Source organism: Periplaneta americana, chromosome 9 (assembly GCF_040183065.1).
Source record: "Periplaneta americana isolate PAMFEO1 chromosome 9, P.americana_PAMFEO1_priV1, whole genome shotgun sequence".
NCBI classification, from domain to species: Eukaryota; Metazoa; Arthropoda; class Insecta; order Blattodea; family Blattidae; genus Periplaneta; species Periplaneta americana.
The window spans coordinates 122,468,072-122,487,745 of record NC_091125.1 but is presented as its reverse complement, the minus strand read 5'-3'; positions in this window follow the sequence as shown (position 1 = coordinate 122,487,745).

The window sequence follows — 19,674 nt, the reverse complement described above, 5'->3', positions numbered from 1 at the left end:
CTATCTACAGATGATTGCACTTACACGTAATTCTACGTAAATATGTACTAGCATAGTAAAGTTATGAACCTATCTACAGATGATTGCACTCACACGTAACTCTAAGTAAATATATACTAGCATAGTAAAGTTATGAACCTATCTACAGATGATTGCAGTTACACGTAATTCTACGTAAAAATATGCAGCAGAGTGAAGCTACGCACATTCGATTTTTATAAAAATGTGGTACCTTAGCCAATGGAGATCAGACATAAATATAGACATTCTCCCTAACCTCTACCTAGGTTACAGTTTTCACTGCTTTGCCCAGAATTCACGATGTTGACGTAGGGGTAGGATCTGACGACATTCAGCTGGTTTGACTGAGTGGTTCTTTTCAGAATTTTCGATTTACATATCGCCTTCTGAAAAATTGTTGATACCGTTGCTGACGTTCAAATCTCTTGTATAAAAACAATAAGTTAGATGCAAATTAAATTGAGAAAAAACAGTTATCTTTAGGTTGACGCATGAATACTTGAGTATATTTTCAAATGATTAGGCCTAAGTGCTGCTTTTTATCTCCTCCAATAATTTTCTGCATTTTTATCGTTTGAGGAAAACTACTTCTTCCCTATCTAGATTAGCATAACGTATCACTTTAATTTGAATAATGAAATACGTGAAATAATGCAAAATATCATGAATATTAAGGGTTTAGGTACAGCCTACACTAGTAAAATTTTGGAAATATTCAACATTTTTTTCCTCCATTACTGTAACTTTTACAAAAATAGCAAATTAGTATGTGTAAAACACTGTCCTTCTGTTATATGAAAAAAAATATTTTTACGATTAAAATAAATTACATATTTTTTTTAATTCAATTCACTGTGCAGCGATGAAGCGTTTCCCACATAACTAAAAAACTGTCCAAAATTCTGTGATGAAATGTTTTGTATATATTTATGCATGTCATATCTACAATATCATGCAAGATCACTTCTCTACCTTTCACAGATTGTCTGATAAAAAATAAATTCATTTAAAAAAATGGTCAAATAAAAAAAAATATTATTTATTAAGGAATGTAGTTGAAAGAGCATGATATTGTAAATATGAGTTTCAGCAATAAAATAAAAGAGAGAGAAGATGAAAAAGTTAACGAGTTTATGAGTTATGAGAGTAACGCTTCATCACTGCACAGTAAACTGCCACAATTTTAAATTTTGAAAAAAAAAAATATATATATATAATTTTTTAAATCATAAAAATATTTTTTTCATATAGCAGAAGGACAGTTTTTTAAACATACAAATTTTCATTATTGTACAAGTTACAGTAATGGAGGAACAAATGTTGAATATTTCCAAAAATGTTACTGCTGTAAGCTGTACCTAACCCCTTAAGTGCGTTATAAATAGTAGCAATCGACATCTGCCGTCTTGAAAAATTCCTTGGAATCTAAGCGAGCGTCATGGGAATTCGAGTATTATTTTAAATTAAGCTTAATCACCCAAATCTATTGTATACTGACTTAATGTAGAATACTAACAGAAAGCATTACATTGGTCTGCATGGGTTGTTTGTTGTTTTGAAAAAAATAATGTTTCTGGATAGGAATTTCTTGCTGATTGCAAAAATTAAAGCCTTTTTTTCGTGCACTACGTCAGAACTTTTCACAATTCAATAGTTGTATGTTTCTAATATTTTCAATAATTAGTAAGTTATTATTATTTTTCTACGCTTAACATTTGTTAAAAACAATTATTTGAAAGGCACGACAATTTATAATTTCAACTTTATTACTTAAAATGTGACAGAATATGCTTCCTTCTATATTGAGTAAAGCCTATTCTAAACAATTTCCGTCCTTTTAGTAACTTAAAATAAACTGCGGGTAAGATATCCGTTATTTATTCTTGAGCTTTCTTATCTGTGTCCACCCAAAATCGTCTATAAACAGAAAGTTGAAATCGAAAGTGTTTTCAGGTCATAAAAATTTAATGAAGGAAATATTTATTCTAAGAACTTTATCATTATAGCTCCCTCATGGTTTGTTTCAATAGCGAGGGTCACATATATAAATTTAGGGGGGGTGCAATCCAGCCTGAAGATACACATTTAAACCTTTCAGAGATAATCTACCTCCTTTTAAAAGTTCTTGTTTGAAACTAGGAGGTTTAGTGTTGTGTTATTCATTGTCGTGTTAAAGTGAAGTGTGCTAGTAGTTCTCATTTTTGAGTACAGAATAATGGTGTTGTTTCATAGAAATGTCGAAACGTGTGAAAGCTCTAGATCAGGGATGAGACGATATTAGCTCCCAATCATGGTAGAATAGCTCGACCTTGATCACGAGCGCATAGCGCATTCACTGTAACGTAGACAACAGGGATGTACATGCATATGCAGCGAATAAAGGCAGCAATTATTAAAATAACTTGCGTTACTAAATTTCTGGCTATGTAATAGGGCTAATTACTCAGTTATTTAATATGAATGTACATATATAAACAAATCGCAAAGGGAAGGGTTTTTAGGAACAAAAAGAGAAATAAGAAAAGTTAATTGTATGTAAACCATTTTATTGTTAAAAGCAATTATTTATTATGTACATACTTCACTTCATTGATTAAGAGAAACTAATAGGGTCTATCTGCTCGACGTATGTGATCTCTAAGTACTTTTGAGTATTTGTTGAAAAAATAATAATGACAATATTGATTGAAATAGAGTATATTGATTGTGTGATTGTGAAAATATAGTCCTTACTCTCCAGTCGTGATTATGTAATGAGTTTTCTTAGAGTGATTTGTGAGATGCATGTAACACGAAAAAAACAAATTGATTAAATTAAGATATTGAGAGCCATCGTAATTTTTGGGGTCAATCATTTAAGGGATATGTATGACTTAAAACTTCCACAATTTCGGCCAAAATTTGTGAAATTTAAACTATATAAACAGATCTATAATAATATCATCTGTACAAAATTTGATGCAATTAGGTCTAATAGTTTTGAAATTATATTTTTAAATGTATTCTATATTGACGTTACTAAAAAAGCTCCCTGCATCAAAGTTTTCAAAATGTTTAGTTCATATTTGCCAAAAATCCTGAAAATAGTTATTGGAATAAAAGTGAATTAGCATTTTGAGTTTAGTAATAGTATAAGTTAAAGTGCAATCAAAGATCAAATATTATTTCTAAATTAGAGAAACACGCAGTCTAATAAAATTAAATATTCAGAAACAAGCAACAAATAAAACATCAACAATACATTTAAAATAAAGAAATAAAAGGAATCTAGATACTATCTACTGACCCAAATGTAAATTAATTTACCTTCGATGTCAATTCCGAAATTAATTTATTTCTCTTTTTTCCTGAATAATACCTATATTTTTTTTCATGTTGCGTCTCATAATGCCGTTTTATGTTGCTTTTTTGCAAATGATATTTTTTTTACACAACAAACACTGGACTTCATCACCATGTTCGAAGCATAAATATTGTATCTTCCACTCTTCCTTGAAAACTTTCAGCGCTTCCGTTCCGTCATGATGCGCTGTGTTCTAAGATTTGTACATCCTTTAGCAATGTTTACAGGTAAAAGAGCTCCGCGCGCGCGCAGCGGGCATAAAATAGCTCTCGCTCGCAATTATTAGTCTCCATCGCAAGACTGCTCTAGATCAATGGCGGGCATTCCTGCGGCATTGCCGCAGTGATGTCAGACCTCAGCGAAGCATTAAACTTACCCCCTACCTTCCCTTTCTCCCACTCCATGAAAATACTGCGCGTGTACGTGGCGGATTATAGTGGATTGCTGTACTTCGTAGCTTCATTATTGATGCAATGTCTTTCGCAGAATCGTATGAATCGAGAGGATATCACACTTACAAGAAAGGCGGTTCTTTCATTTCTCATGTTTACGATCAGTTACAAACATTCAGGAAGCGAACTTAAATATGTACATTCTTAAAATAGACCACCTGTTATACGAGTTCAAAGAACACAGATTCAGTGATTTTCAAAGTATGGAGAAAGATTTCAATATTTTTGCCACTCCTTTTCATGTTTAAATTGAAAATGTTATCCCAGAATTGCAGTTAGAGGTAGGCCTACTGGATTTACAGAATGATAGCTTCTTCTAAGCAGAATGTGAAGGTCTACTGGTGGCTAAAATATTTTTAAAAATATCCAATACTACATATCCACTGCTTAGACAGTTTGCTTAAAACATAATGAGTACCGTCATTTCCCATAACTATGGTCCTGGAACATAACTATTGTCCACGATACAACTATTCAAATTTTGTACTCCATAATGTAGTACTTCGTTTATATTTTTGCTGCAATGTAGTTTGTATTCAAGTCACTGAAGCTATCAACGAACGGTCTAAGTTACTTCCACAATGATCTTTGAATGATAGTATCGTGGACCATAGTTATGTTCCAGGACCATAGTTATGGGAAATGACGGTATGTATTCATCAACCTACCATTGCGAACGGCTGTTTTTCTAAAATGAAATTTATAAAGTCCAGCCACAGATCCCGCTTAAGCGATGCTCATCTCCTTGCGCAACTGAAAATAGCATGCACAGATCTAAATCCCAATTTCGAATGCTTTGAAAAATGATTAATTAATTATCACGTGAATGGACTATTCTAATTACATATGGTAGGTAGGAGTGTAGTGGCGCAACTGTCTGTAAATCCGTCACTGCACTGTAGAGTGCAACCTCTCCCACAGTATGTAGTTGCCATTTAAAACCTGTCTTGTGGGTTGCGTTCATTTTGCCCACCACTGCTCTGGATAAAGACAGTGAGTGCTTTAAATATCTTTATGCTCGACCATGCCGAAATGTACTAATTATACATCTGGTAGCAGTCCTTTAATGCATGTCATTAAAGTACACCTACTCATTAAAGTACAGGCCTTCAGCCAATGATAACTCAGCTTACATGTGTTCAGCCAATGACAAGTCAGCTTTGTACCGTTATAAAACAGCAAGTATCGATTATTCTCGGATATGCAATCGAAAGAGAATTAGCGAAAAGTCACGGAGGCTGGAAATCCAATACTGTCGCAAAAGGTTATGTTCTGTTACTATAATAATTAGCGTTAATTGTAAATAATATTCAAATAAATTCAATTTGTCATCTCGTTTTTCAATGTCGAATTCAATAATCAAGGTTATAATATTATCAAGTTTAACGGGACTACGTCAAGGTCAATGACATTATTGTTCCTCGGAAAAAATCAATACTTTCGCGTCTGCGCACATCTCACAATTCACGACCTAGAACAAGGTCACTTCCGATCTTGTCAGTTACAAATAAAATGTATATATCTGAATATCGGTAATTTCAAGTTAGAAATTTAGTCGAGCATAAAAAGTCGTATGAAACTCGCCTATAATGGTAATTAAGAAGCTCGTATGAAAATTATGAAACTCGCTTGCGCTCGTTTCATAAATATCCATACTCGATTCTTAATTACTATCATTATAGGCTCGTTGCATAATGTACTATTATCCTGAATTTCCCTAATTATTTCATTAACCTATGAGAAAATTAAAGCTTTTGTATTCATTGGCCCGCAAATTCGAAAACTGATGATGAGCAGGCATTTCGAGAAGACTATGAGTGGAAATGTGAAGGATGCTTGGAATGCGTTCAAATTCAAATTCAAATTCAAATTTATTTACAATTTACATTTGAATTGAATACATATGAATAGATACCCGAAATGAGCATATGCTCGTGCTCGGGTACAGTCCAGTAGGCTACATAAATTTTACAGGGTTCAAATAATAATGCTGATGATATAAATAATAGTAATAGTAATAATAATAATAATAATAATAATAATAATAATAATAATAATAATAATAATAATAATAATAATAGAATAATCGTAACAGAAATGATACAAAGATTGTCAGAACAGTTGTTTCTAATATTCTTCGAAATAAAAAAAAATCAAATTTTGTTAACATAGTGAAAGTGATGTTACAAAATTTAAAACAGATTGGTTGCAATATTATAGTTAACGTGCATTTACTTCTTTCCCATTTACATTATTTTCCTGATAATTTAGGAAACTTTAGTGAGGAACAAGGTGAAAGATTTCACCAAGATATAAAAAAATGGAGTCCACACCTGTGGAGTAACGGTCAGCACGTCTGGCCGCGAAACCAGGTGGCCCGGGTTCGAATCCCGGTCGGGGCAAGTTACCTGGTTGAGGTTTTTTCCGGGTTTTCCCTCAACCCAATATGAGCAAATGCTGGGTAACTTTCGGTGCTGGACCTCGGACTCATTTCACCGGCATTATCACCTTCATGTCATTCAGACATAACCTAGATGTTGATACAGCGTCGTAAAATAACCCAATAAAATAAAAAATAAATAAATAAAAAAATGGAAATGAGGTATCGAGGAAAGTGATGTGTTAATATAATGGCTGATTGCTGCATATTGAAAAGGGACTGCGCTGAACAACATCCTTGGAGATCAAAAGGAGGAAATTTGAAGTGCAATATTGAGCTAAGGTTATGAATGTGATTATTAACTCTCCAGTACTTGTGCGACATACGAGTACATTTGTAATCCACTGCTGTTTATTAAGTCATCACATCTCCGCTTTCAATGCTGATAGAATGAAATTTTCAGTACCTATCTGTTACAGTTTATCCCTGATGTCTGGAGTGCTTAGATGTAATTGTGACTTTTTTTCTGTGCAGCAATATATAATAATAATAATAATAATAATAATAATAATAATACTTTATTGCTAATAATAATAATAATAATAACAATAATAATAATACTTTATTGCCAGAATAAAGATACATATTTCCTTTTTTATATAAAACACTCTAGCACCCCCAGAAAGAGTAAGTTACATACTCGTGCTCAAGAGGCATTCCACATATTGTTAAGACATTTTATTAAATAACAAAGTAAAAAGTAAAAAAAGAAGAAGAAAAACACAGATATGACAATAATTGAACTTTAAATTTTTTCTCTAATCAGCAATTTTAATTGATTTTTTTGAAGTAAGGAACATTGGCAAATTGTATGTTTGTGTTGTCTGATCTGTCTGTCTGTATATATATATATATATATATATATATATATATATATATATATATATATATATATGTGTGTGTGTGTGTGTGTGTGTGTGTGTGTGTGTGTGTTTAACGCGCGCGAGTACTAACTCCTGTATTTTTTACAGGAGAGAATAAAAGAGCAAATTTTCGAGTTTCTTATTTGTAATTTTATCTATTCCTATAAGCCGTTCATGAGACATTTTTACAGATATTTTCTATTGTTACAGTGATTATTTTATTCTTAAATAAAATGTTTGCATGGACATATTTGATAATACAGAACAATGACTTCTCATATGAAACAAAAAAGTATTTGAACCCAATAGTACTTAAATTTTAGGAGTATAACTGTAGTGTAGTTTATAAAAACTAACAATTAAGTCTATATAATAATAACAATACAGTTTTTAATTACATTCTTTGCATCACAATACAACTCATATTTTATTGACATCACTGATTCAAATATTAAATTTAAAATAGAGTTACACTGTTATATCACAAACAGTTTAATAGAATTAGTAAAGTAACGTTACTAATACATGTTGTAAAATTGCATATTCATACGTAATTGGTTATTTAAAAAAAAAGAGTACTGGTGTCACAAATTATGGTGCGAGCACTGAAGAGTTAAAGCAAGAGGAATTCATTCCTGTAGTTTTGTCCAGCATTCCTGTTACGTACTGTAACAGGTATGGTGAGGTATGAATAAATAGTTTCTTGATACGTGTTTAATAGAAGTCCACGTATGACAAATTAACGAGTTGATAAAAATCCGTAAAAATCGTAATGCAGAACTGAAAGTAATTTCACATAGGCTATAAGAGCAATTGTCTTAGTCATCTGGTGAGTGTAACCGGCTCTGTTTAGCTTATTATGTAACGTGAACTCTAAATAATTCACAAACGAAATGATCATTTTTAAACAGTTATTTCACTTCTTTTCTATATTGAGGAAGCGTAATTTGTATTGACACTTTACACTGTGATCCATTTATTAAACGATCTATGACATCGTCTTAATTTATTTCCCGTGTCTATAGTTTTCCTTCATGCTGTACTCATGATTCGCCTTCGTCCAAGCAATGACGTGCGACTGAGTTATCTTCCTTGTCACTGATACCACACATACGCAGGTCGAACTCATGGCTTGTATTTTTCTGTGTTGTCAGGAAAGATAAGTAAAATTATCCTTTTGGTTTTTTGTTCGTTTTTCATAAATGAAAGAAAAATTGATGTCTCTAGTATTAAAACAAACGAATTGTTTCAATTTTAGTAAAGTCCAGTGAAATTAAAAGAAAAAAAAGTCAAAGGGAGGCCAAATGACCCCAACTAAAACTCGATAATAATTCAGAAATTCACTCCAGTTACATTAATTTTGTATTAAATATCATGTTGGTGACGGTTGGTTATAATAGTACATTATGCAAAGAGCCTATAATGGTAGTAATTAAGACGCGATTATGTTTATGAAATGAGCGCAAGCGAGTTTCATAATTTTCATACGAGCGTCTTAATTATCATTATAGTCAAGTTTCATACGACTTTTTATGCTCGACCATATTTCTAACTTGAAATTATTCATAAGTATTCATGTTATTCTTATCTGACTGAGGAGCGGAACTGACCTTGTGCAATACCTCGTAAATTGTGAGATGTGCGCAGACGCGAGAGTATTGATTTTTTCCGAGAAACAAATGTCGACATTGACCTTGATATAATCTAGAGAGTAAAATAAACACTAATCTTGATATAACCTTGAAATTGAATTAGACATTGAAAAACGAGATGATAAATTTAATTTATTTGAATATTATTTACAATTAACGCTAATTATTATAGTAACAGAACTAGTTGTCTTTCGATTGAATATCCGAGAATAATCGATACTTGCGCTTTCACATTGCTACAATGGTATTTTCTGATTGGTGGAACACCTGAACTTTAATGAATAGGTGTACTTTAATGAGGTCCATTAAAGATCTGCTACCAGGTGTATAATTACTACATTTCGGCATGGTCGAGCATAAAAATATAAAAAGATCAGATTCTCACACCTTAAAATAGACGATCAAACCGTTAGCATGGTTTTTCTGTTAGAAAAGTAAAACTGCTGGTCCCGTGTGGTAGATTTATTGCTCTGATGAAGAACTTCAGAAAAAGTGTGTCGGTCAGTTCTCCCAACATTGAAATTGGACGATGAATAGGCTAGCTTCTGCAGTTAAAAACGTCGCTGAATAAAACACTATCATGAGATACAAATCATGTATGCCACTTTTCTCAAGAGGTACCGCTATATGCGAATAGACTTTAGGTTATTTTTAGCTAGTTTAGGCTAGTTCTAATTTCTTTCGGTTAGTTTTTTTTCGTGTTAATTTCAATTTCTAAAGATTAATTTTAATTTCTTTAGTTTAGTTTTGTTTTGTCAAAGTTATTTTTCCATTGCTCAGATAAGTTTTAATTTGCAAGGTTAGGTCAGATTAACTTGGGGATTGGTTACATAAATTTCGGTTTCTTAGGATGAAAACTGAGATACTAGAAAGTTTAACTAAAACCAGAACTTAGCAAAATAACTATATACTTACCAAAGCAAATCGGAGCTAAAATAAAAAGTGGAGCCAACGTAAGCAAACAAAAATCAAACTAAATAAACTAAAATTAACTTGAGAAAATCAAACCTAACTTGAATAAAAGAGAAAACCAAAAGTCGCAAAAACAAACAAAAACTGACAATACAGTGTGCTTATAAAGTCCCATTATGTGTAGACTACAATAAAGAATAAGTTAAATTATTCACATAGAATCTTTTTTTAAAGGCATTAATCAATTGGCGTAAATTTTAGGAAAACAACAAAACACTATCATGTATATTAAGAGATTAAAAAAATTAATTATATTTTTCCTGTTTCTTAATAATGTGCATGGTATTTTGAAAAGAATTTGTTGTGTATTAGTCTAATGATTTTTTTTTTAAATTTCATTAATTTTCATAGGATGCAAGTTAGTGATTGATGCATTTTCAAAACAAATAGATTCTTTATATTGGCAACTCTGAGGAAGGACAGTAACTGTAATTGAATATATTGATGGTGGAGGTTTCGCAATGTGTTCTATCGATAGAGAATTATTGAATAAATTACCGTCTATTTTCTCTCGAGATTTTTGCATTCGTTACAAATAGATTGGAATAAAAGGAAGTCATTAATATCGTTATACTCCCACATAACATACGCAAATGTAATTATAGTGAGGCAATAATCAATTAATTGCCAATATATCAGCAATAATATCAATTCCTATCTTAACTTTTATTGTTTCCTTTTAAGTATTCTTATCAAACGTACTTTGACCAGACATGAGCATGTTCTACAATCAGCTGTTTGGGTTACACGATTGATAAAATCTATATATATAATTTGAACTGGTAATGGAAATTACGGGAAAACGGCTGAACGGATTTTAATGAGTGACCCCTCATTTTCATGCCTGGCATCCAAAGTTTTTCGGAAAAGTAGTAGTTTTCAGTGAAATGTCAATTTTCCTACATAATTTTCCAAAATCCATCTGTTGTCAGTTTTGAGAACTATTTTATTGAATCACGGCCGACTTGATTGAATTTCAGAACAAAACACACACTACAATAAACAATAAGCTATTACACGAAGGCCATGACCTGCAGGATTGCCGACATATTTAGAGCTCAATTCAATTTGTTATTAAAAACTGATTCTGCAGTGTATAATTTTCTGAGTACAGCTGTGTATTGGATATTCAAATCTACGAAACTTGAGGTGGTTTGATGACATTATTACCACTAGACATTAAATATCATTATATTTAATATCATGATGCATCTATTTTTCATTAATTGTACATAATATTGAGGCTATATTGATGACATGAAAGTGAAACGTTTTGAGATTATGTAAGTAAATGTAGAGAATATCTTAATTTAGATCTTCATTTCTATAATTTACTGAGTGGCTGCTATATATAACTACAAAACTTAAGTAAGATAATAATATTGTTATTAAAAACCAAATATTTTTATACTTATTAGCCCAGTGGGGTTGGGTCTTTTTCATATACTTAATGGCGGTGTAGTGTAGATATTGATATGTGTCATTGTCTTCAGTATTGGTTCGAGAGAGCGCAAAAATTACAGTTCCTAAGGAAAGATCAAAAGGTATTACTTACTGATAAAATAAGAGGCCTAGAAAATTTTGTAGTCTCCAGATCATTTCAGCAAGATCTCTTAGTAGGATAAAATGATTTTATGCTCTACATTTCAAGTTCTACGTGCAGCAGCTATACGAAAATGCTATTGTTCGAAAGCTTAGCAAACCTGACATTTTTTTAACTTTTGCCTACAATCCACAATGACCTGAAATAGCTACTGCTATCGTCCTGACATTGATACTTGCGTTTTCGCGTCGAAACTCAAAAACTGAAGTTGGATAGGTTCAAGAAAAAGTATTTGGCCTAAAAAATCCATTCAGAGGGAGTATGTTTCATTATTGTGGAAGCAAATAACTATCAAAAAGGCAAGTATTCTTCATTGAAAATAAATCTGAAAAATTTATATTTGAACGTCTAACGAACTTAAGTTTGCAGCAGCATTTGCTGCACAAGCCACTAGTTTTATCGAAAAGTGTGATAGAATTAGAAAATGCAATTCTTGAAAATCTGCACTAAACGATGTTTATACTAGGAGTAAAATAACCTGCCAGATACAAACGTTTTATTCATAAAGTACTGTTACTTTGTATGGTGTGGTATCTAGAATTATATAAAGATTATGTATTCTTTTCAGATATTTAAAGTATACAAAATGACTGGTGTTTGAAGGGTTCAGAGCCATAGAGGGCCAAGCGCCATTTATTAAAAACGGAGAAAGCAAGGGTTAAAGTTAAGTGAATGCCATAGTTTAGTGAAGATTGACATATCATTCAGTTTTAATGTGTATACGAGTACTTTATATTATGTTTCCATTGAATTATGGTAATAACTTCATTTTAACCCTTGTTTTCTACGGTTTTAGTAAATGACGCTTAGCCCACTATGGTTCTGAACCCTTCATTTCATATTTTTCACTGCTTTGTAGCTAGTTTCCTAATTTTGACGTGTGAAATAACTGCATAACATTATAAACGTGTTTCTTCTACGATAGTGCGTAAAGCTACAATTTACCCATTGTTATCACCGAGTAAAGTGAGCCTTTAAAACACTATTGCGTAAAAAAGTACTTAATCACATTAAGCACTGCTATTCATTTTACACACTGCCAAAGAAACCGGAATATTCATTGTACAAACTTCATTCAGTAAGAAATTAATTAATTACCTCGATTTTTCATGACGTAAATATTACACGTAACGCAATTACGTAACAAATTTAGCATTTATATTATTTACATTTTAGTGCATATTATTCCAGAGAGGGTTTGGAATTGAACGGGTTACATCAGCTGCTTGTCTATGCGGATGACGTGAATATGTTAGGAGAAAATCCACAAACGATTAGGGAAAACACGGGAATTTTACTGGAAGCAAGTAAAGAGATAGGTTTGGAAGTAAATCCCGAAAAGACAAAGTATATGATTATGTCTCGTGTCGAGAATATTGTACGAAATGGAAATATAAAAACTGAAAATTTGTCTTTTGAAGAGGTGGAGAAGTTCAAATATCTTGGAGCAACAGTAACAAATATAAATGATACTCGGGAGGAAATTAAACACAGAATAAATATGAGAAATGCCTGTTACTATTCGGTTGAGAAATTTTATCATCCAGTCTGCTGTCAAAAAATCTGAAAGTTACAATTTATAAAACAGTTATATTACCGGTTGTTCTTTATGGTTGTGAAACTTGGATTCTCACTTTGAGAGAGGAACATAGGTTAAGGGTGTTTGAGAATAAGGTGCTTAGGAAAATATTTGGAGCTAAGAGGGATGAAGTTACAGGAGAATGGAGAAAGTTACACAACACAGAACTGCACGCATTGTATTTTCACCTGACATAATTAGGAGCATTAAATCCAGACGTTTGAGATGGGCAGGGGATGTAGCATGTATGGGCGAATCCAGAAATGCATATAGAGTGTTAGTTGGGAGACCGGAGGGAAAAAGACTTTTAGGGAGGCTGAGACGTAGATGGGACGATAATATTAAAATGGATTTGAGGGAGGTGGGATATGATGATAGAGAATGGATTAATCTTGCTCAGGATAGGGACCGATGGCGGGCTTATGTGAGAGCGGCAATGAACCTCCGGGTTCCTTAAAAGCCATTAAGTAAGTAAGTAACTAAGTAAGTAAGTACGTGCATATTATTCTGAAGTTGTAATCATTGCAACAAGAATACACATTTCTGTAACTGCTTTGTTGATTATAGCCGGTTTAGAAGGCCATGAAATCGTAATAATGAATAAAACAGGCTGTCATTCCATCGATACTTATTTCTTAATTATTATTGGCTTAGACGGCCATGACATTCTGATCTTATAACCTCTCCAACTTGAAACATTTATTTAATCTTAATGTGTGCTATCGTAGAAAAAACATTGTATGATACACGTTCATAAAGTTATCTTTTTTGGCCCTCGTGTGTTGCACTCGTGCCGAAAAGAGAACTTTTACGAAGTGTCATAAATAACTACTATATGTTATTTTTTGTACGACATTATAACGTAATTAATAAAGAAATAACTTCAAATTTGTAATGATGGGTAGTTTGATATCATGATCTGTGAAGAAAGGATTGCTATGACAACAATGATGTATTAAATATTATTGCACAGCAAATCGTTTCATTATTCCACAAGTTATGCCGTCATAATAGTAGTCATGACGTTTTAGTTTGCAGGTAATATTTTACGGCACTGCAGTGAATTGGTACCCTTAGTCTTTAAAGAGTTATTTTATAATACGCAAAGATTAGCTTTCTTCTACTGCTCGCCATTGGTTCTACCTCGCTTACTTATCAATATAAAAGCGAGTATGTTTTGTGTCAAACAGCAGGCTTGGAGCGCAAGTGATCTGTTTACATTTTACGGCAATTTCTGAGCATGAGAGTACAATAATGTGATTATTACGAACGATTTTCACTAACAATAAAGACTGTTGTTTAACCCCCTTCAGGCCTGATGTACATTATAGTGTACATTGTTTCTTTTTTTTATTTTTTGGAATGTCTTCGATACTTTTAAATATTTTGAAAAATTCAATGTGATAGAAATGGAGAATATTATTTTTGAAACATTTCTATACCTGAATTAAAAATAAAATTTAAAATTTTGGGACCCCAGGGGTCAAAATTGTCCCCAAAATTTTTTTTTTTTTTGTGAAGACTTGATTTGGGAATGTTGGATGCTCAGAATGATTATGTGACCAGTTTTTTTCAATTGTTTTTAATATAAGTTCAGGTCTGAAGGGGTTAAGAGACTCTCCCAGTTTTTTATTAGCACGTTACAAACATTCAATGTGAGAATCCTTTCTCATACGGCATACATCAACGCTACAATCAAATTCCTTCCACCCTCTCTACATTTTACCTCTGTTTATGGATGCAGTCGCAGCAATGATATGATGTTTTACGTCTTCAAGGTATTGGGGTAGAGATGACACATAAATTGCATCCTTCACATACCCCAAAGAATGAAGTCACATGGTGTTATGTCTGGTGATCTGGGAGGCCAAGAGCGATAGGCCAGATCGACTGTGGTAGCACGTCCATCCAATAAAGTAGTAGATGATTAATAATGTCCACGAAACAACTCTGTACAATTGTTACTGAATTTCTTCTCTCTAGCTGCAGAACGAAACAGGAATTTTGTTGTGCGAAACAGAAATTTTGTTGTGCAGTTGTCATTTTTCAACTATGTCTCCCATGACAATAGGAATAATAATAATAATAATAATAATAATAATAATAATAATAATAATAATAATAATAATAATAATCATCACATGAAAGTGTTTCCATAATTTTAAAACACGGTGTGATCTACATAAAAATTATACAATTTATAATGAAGTGCATGCGATTTCTTTGTACTAATTGTCGTTATCTTCTATGATACTGCATATTTAAAAGATTTTACGAAACATCACGTTGATTTTGTGGGCTTTTGTGTTTCATAGATTACTTTCATTGCAGAAGTTAGGAATTTGTCCATGAACCCAGTCTACTTCAGATCACTCTAACGTGCGATAATAGTCTGTCAATTGATAACGAGTGCAACAACCTTTAATTAATTATTATGTTTAAAAATGAAGCCTTATCTGACTTCTTATGTACGCACTTTCGTGCGAAGACACGTTTCAGGTGAATCCGATTATTCAAGGTCCGCTTCAAAAGTTCTAAGACAAACTTCCCAGAGCTCATAAGTTCAAACACCAACTGCGTATATCTCTCAAATACACTTCTTGTATGTGTACATCGAAGGGCCAGTAAAGAAGAAAAACGACTCAAAATTTAAAGTTTTGAGAAGCCTGCATTTTAAAGCGTCATATTACTGTGAAAAAATTCAATTAAAACACTCTATGTATCGAATATGAATGAGGTCTCGCCCACCTCATTGCATATTACATGACTAGTGTGAACTAGTCAGTTTGTTTTATTACCATTGAGTACGAGAAAAATTCGTACCGGCACCGGGAATCGAACCCAAGATCCCTCAGCTGTGCGCGCTGAGTGCTCTTAACCAACTGAGCCATGCCGGGACACTTTATGGACATATTCAACGACAGTTTCTGAAAACTGTTAACATTATATATGTAATAATGGTAATAAAACAAACTGACTAGTTCACACTAGTCATGTAATATGCAATGAGGTGGGCGAGACCTCATTCATATTCGATACATATATAATGTTAACAGTTTTCAGAAACTTTGTTGAATATGGCCATAAAGTCATTTAATATGCGCTCCTGTATATATATATATATATATATATATATATATATATATATATATAACGTGTATCGTCTTAAATGCAGGTAGTAAGGCCGTAACATAATACTACGAGAGGAGTTCGGCCGGCATCGTGGATCGTGTTCCGGCATGGCTCAGTTGGTTAAGAGCACTCAGCGCGCACAGCTGAGAGGTCCTGGGTTCGATTCCCGCTGCCGGTACGAATTTTTCTCGTACTTAATGGTAATATAACACACTCTAATTTGAAACTTATAGTAGGCTATATATGAAACACTATTAAGAGAATTTGAATTCATTTCAATGAACCTTTGATTTTTCACAGCAACATGAAGCTTTAAAATGCAGGTTTCTAAAAGAATTTTGAGTTGTTTCCCTTTCCAATTGGCCCTTCGATATATACATTTTAGTTGGATTTGGAAATATCGACTTTCTAACACACACTATCGTTGGTGGTCTGCGGTTGTCACGCTAACAGCTGTATCCGAGATTTACGGGTTTAGACCCAGCCGAGAGCGATGGTTTTAAAGAGCGGTGACTAGAGACCGGATTTTTACGTGCTAGAAGTTAATATTTCAACTAGCCATAGTTATAAACGAGAAAACAGTATAATATAAATAATGCTGCTGTGTTTGAAAGTAGCAGCCAATTGTGTTAGGTGGTCCGAACTTTGTATTGAAAAGTTCACGCCATTCACTATAATTGGCCACAGCTGCGTGACGTAGGGGAGAGTCGGGTAGTATCGGACAGTGCGTTTCTTTCATCTACCACCATATGATAGTACCTGAATGACATGGTTACGTTTCTCTATGCGACACCACAGAAACGTAACCATGTCAATCAGGTACTATCATCGTGTGGTAGATGAAAGAAACTCACTGTCCGATATTACCCGATGTCCGATACTACCCGACTCTCCCCTACACTTAAGGGGTGGTTTTAATGGGTGGTGCTCCCTTTTCAAACTCAAGTTCAATAGATCGGTCTGAACCATTATTTACAAATTAGCAAGCGCGCTTCACTAAATGCATTTTCCTGTCTTTCTTACTCAGCTTTCTTCTGTTAGATTCCAGAATGTTGTGACCAAGGCCTGAAAACGGTTTCACCTTATGTTACATCCACTTAGGTGCAATCGGTGTCAATTTTAACTTCTAGTACGCCTATATAAAAATCCGGTCTCTAATAATAACACGTCTAGCATAAATTCTTCCGGAAAGAAAATTAAGTTGGGAGGCCCGTGATTAGGTATACATTATAACATGCTGTTTTTTTTAATTTAAATATTTTTATATTATGTGTTGATTTAAAATTCCAATAGAGTCAGCAATAATGTTCTCAGCAAATAAAATTTGGTGTTGTTTGTTGAGGCCAAAGTTATTAAATAAATTTACTGTAATGTGATAGATAGTCTCCATCGCACCAAAAAGTAAACCTTGTACAATGTATTTAAAATTAAGCAACTTGTCTCTATACTTCTCCTGAAAGAAAGAAATAGAAAGGCTCATAAATATTTTTATTTTCTTGGTCCACATCTTGTACTTGATCCTGTTCATTCTTCTCATATCCGATAGTCGGATCAATTATGTAAGCTGTTTTCGCTTTTTTTTTATGAAATGCCACAATGTTCACAAAAGTGTGCATGCCATTGGTATCAACTGCATGAACTTATTCATAACATTCGAGTCCTCTTTGTTGCAACAAGTTGGTTGGTGAGTGCATGTTTAATCTTGTGGTGCTTTTCGTTAATTATGAAAGAATTAAATGGACAAGAACCAAGCACATGACTTGGAGTTTCAATCTCTTTCGCACACCTTCTGCAAAGGGAAGTGCCATTTCTTCCTCCATTATTACCTGGAACTACTCCATTCAGGTTAGCATAGTTTACATTCAACTTAAGTAAGAAAAACCACTCTGAAGAAGTTAACGTGATTTTTTCAGACATAAAATTATAAGCCTGCGTAACATCAATGAAAGTTTAATGTCCACTTGTGAGTAATAGTGAATTGATTAACACAAAAAATCTTCATTTTATAGTATATCGACGGTTAATAATTTATTATGAATTATTATTAGATAGATAGACAGACAGACAGACAGACAGACAGAAAGACAGACAGACAGATTTATTCGTTCCATAATATTCTTATATTTGCTTTTTAGCATAGAATAAAGAACATGTCCAATTCTTACGTTTAACATATAAAATGCAAATATGACATATGTACAGAATTAATACCTTAACGAAAATAATATTTTATACAAAGCAATATGTTTACCATTTAATTGTATTAAAATATTTACACAGTACTGCGAAATGTCAAGAATTCATGTACAGAATAGAAAGTGTGAGATATTAAGTCACTTTTTAGTTTTACCTTAAATAATGCAGGGTTTTGGCTATGATTCTTAATGTCTTCAGGAACATTTTTATCGCCATGTAAGGTACTCCCCTTTGATAGCATGATAAATTTGATGATGACGTAAGAAAATAATTTTTCTGTGGGTATTTATACTATGTATGGCTGAATTAGTTGGAAAATGTTCTTTATTACATAAGAGAAAATTTATTAAAGAGTATATGTACTGATTTGTTAAGGTCATAATCTTTAATTTTTTAAAACATAATCTACATGATTCTCTAGCCTTTGCTTCAACTATTATTCTAATGGCTCTTTTTTCTAATAAGAATATATTTTTACTATCTGCAGAATTTCCCCAAAATATTATTCCGTAGGACATAATGGAATGAAAATAGACGAAATACATTGTTTTTAAGATATGTTTGTCTTTATTTTTGCATTGAATAAAACTAAAAATGAATCAATATTTAAAAGTTTGGTATTGGGTTAGTTATGAAAAACGTTTCAAATAGTTAAGATCATTCTTGAAAAATTTCCTTTCACACCTTAGTGGGTTTGACTTCCTTATCAACAAAATGTTTTAATTGGTTAGAAGTTATCATAGAGAATGTAACTTCCTTTTATAATACCGCATTTGCTCACACCCAATTATGGCTGACAAAAACAAAATGGTGGATACAAAGAGTCTACATCAGCCATCGGCAAATTTCTACTTAAGATGACAACACTGGTTGCAAAACCGCAATACATATGACTTAATATCAATCGAGGAGTATAGAGCACTCCGTTCGAATCCCAGTGGCTGACTCTCAACACAAGCACCCGACGTAGACTACACTTTAATAATTGATATATGGACAAATTATATATTCAATTTTGTCTTAATTTTTACTGTGCCACAACAACCTAGGAAAATACGTCACAATTTGCCACTCTTAATGCAACTCGTAAATTTTTATCTGTTAGTCACAGTCTTTATTTTCGTTCAGAAAACAATTGTTCGGAAATATAGGACTACTGAATGTACTGTTCTCCAACCACGAGAAAGTCTCTGCGGAATGAAACGCAGCGGGGTAATGCTGTGAATGAATGTTGATGTCATAAGATGTCATAAGGTCACGCACGTGGGTACTCGTATCTCTATTGGCTATCTCTCACAGCACAAACAATAACACTGGTACACACATTTTTATACTACCCTAGTTACAAAATTAGATCACTGTTAATCTCCTGGTCTTTTAATCCCTCCATACAGGAAATAACATATGCAGCAGAGCGCATG